Source organism: Monodon monoceros, unplaced genomic scaffold (genome assembly GCF_005190385.1).
Source record: "Monodon monoceros isolate NGI ecotype Baffin Bay Population unplaced genomic scaffold, NGI_Narwhal_1 Super_Scaffold_22, whole genome shotgun sequence".
Taxonomy (NCBI): Eukaryota; Metazoa; Chordata; class Mammalia; order Artiodactyla; family Monodontidae; genus Monodon; species Monodon monoceros.
Genome location: NW_021703779.1, coordinates 2,518,098 through 2,520,362, shown reverse-complemented (window position 1 = coordinate 2,520,362; position 2,265 = coordinate 2,518,098). Strand labels below are relative to the sequence as shown.

The 2,265-nt window shown below is 46.1% G+C and overlaps 1 pseudogene; it reads left to right on the top strand.

The window, feature by feature from the left end:
- The first annotated feature begins 1,880 nt into the window (after positions 1–1,880).
- Positions 1,881–2,265, top strand: part of LOC114906420 — a 5,521-nt pseudogene continuing 5,136 nt past the window's right edge.

Below are 2,265 nucleotides of genomic sequence, written 5' to 3'. Positions count from 1 at the left end.
CCTGTGCTCCGCAACAGTGAGAGGCCCGCGAACCGAAAAAAAAAAAAAAAAAAAATCATACAATGAACAAGATAACTATACTCTTATTCGTAGCATTATCTATGTTGTATCAGAAAGACCTACTGAGGGGCTTCCCTGGTGGCGCCGTGGTGAAGAATCCGCTTGCCGATGCAGGGGACACAGGTTCGAGCCCTGGTCCGGGAAGATCCCACATGTCGCGGAGCCACTAAGCCCGTGCGCCGCAACTCCTAAGCCTGCGCTCTAGAGCCCATGAGCCACAACTACTGAGCCTGTGCGCCACAACTACTGAAGCCCGCACGGCTAGAACCCGTGCTCCACAACAAGAGAAGCCACCACAATGAGAGGCCCGCACACCGCAACGAAGAGTGGCCCCAGCTCGCCGCAACTAGAGAAAGCCCGCGCGCAGCAACGAAGACCCGACGCAGCCAAAGATAAATAAAATAAAAAGAATTTTTTAAAAAAAGAAAGACCTACTGATATTTCTCCTAAACTATATCTATGTGGGGAAGAGATCATTCTGTTACGGTCATCTTTAGAAACTAACCAATTGGCGATACTTACCTTCGACTGGGCAAACTAATCTAACCCAACTAAAGGAACTTAAAACAAGCTGATACACCACACACTAAGAGGTCTTAGTTAAACCTTAAATTAAAAAGTGGATACGTGCACTAGAGATACATGCTATTTCATCCAATAAAACCCACCAGGAGGTACTTATGCTGAGTAAAAAGGGAGGAAACGAAAGGGTCCTGTATCTGTCATGGTCCAGTGACGCATCAGTTCCTCTTGAAGATAAGGCCAGTTTATGGTTTGTATATGGGAAATTGGAACACATCTCTCTGACGCCCGAACAGGTGCTCTTTCCAGCACGATGCTGCCACCTAGTCCAGACCCACCTCCCAAAGCATCACACTGCACCTTCGAGATAAGCTAGGCGCTTACCATCACATGTGAAAACAAACTGAAGCGCTTTCATGATTTGTATTTACCTTGAATGGTTCTCTAAATTTAGACTGTGTTCACCTGATCATTTGTAGTTAGGGAGTAAAAAATATATATATGTCTATTGATAGGAGATTCCTCATCGAAAAAAGTGTCGCTGTTTGTGCCATGAAGGGCAGGATGTAGATTTTAGGGCTATTTCTTTAGGATTGTGAATGAGGTCTCCCTTCTCCATTCAAAAGTCCCCAATGGATTTCCCGATGGAATACATTCCTGTGATTCATTTCCACAGTTAGGAATGCAGTCCATGAAGTGTTTGGTTTTTTTTTTCCCCCATTCAAAGCTAATTTGTACATTAATGCTTTAACCATTGATTTCATTAGCAACATATAGTATCTGTAGATCTCTGTGAATTGATTTTCATCACTCTCAGGGCATCCAAAGGTCTCAAGTGTAAGGACAAGCGCCTCCTATAAGAAAAAGATAAAGCAGAAACTAACACACCATTGTAAAGCAATTATACTCCAATAAAGATGTTAAAAAAAAGAGAAAGAAAAACAGGCTGAGGGCTTGCACGCATTAACCTTGTGCTAACAAAACATGCACTGGTACGCCTTCCTTACGCTCGAACGGCCAATCACTCATCCAGCAACTATTTATTGAGTGACTACTATGTGCCAGGCGGTGTTCCAGGCGGTGGAGGGGCAGGCAGACAGGTGCAGACAGGCTGAAGGCTGCCTGAGCATGCCTGTCAGTGAAGGGAGCCAGAGATCAGTCAACAAATAAATGTAAAGTGGGTCTGATGGTGAGAGAGGTAAAAGGGCAGGGAGTACTGGTGGGGTTGGGAAGTTGATATTTTAGAGGGCGATATTTGAGCAAAGCTCTAAGGAAGGAAAAAGGCCCTTTTCACGAAGATGGCGCCGAAGGCAAAGAAGCAAGTCCCTGCCCCTCCCAAAGCCGAAGCCAAAGCAAAGGCTTTGAAGGCCAAGAAAGCAGTGTTGAAAGGCATCCACAGCCACAAAAAAAAGAAGATCCGGACGTCACCCGCCTTCCGACGGCCCAAAACACTGCGGCTCAGGAGGCAGCCCACATATCCTCGGAAGAGCGCCCCTAGGAGAAACAAGCTTGACCGCTATGCCATCATCAAGTTCCCCTCACCACCGAGTCAGCCATGAAGAAAATAGAAGACAGCAACACACCCGTGTTCACTGAGGATGTCAAGGCCAACAGGCACCAAATTAAACAGGCTGTGAAGAAGCTCTATGACATTGACGTGGCTAAGGTCAACACCCTGATCAG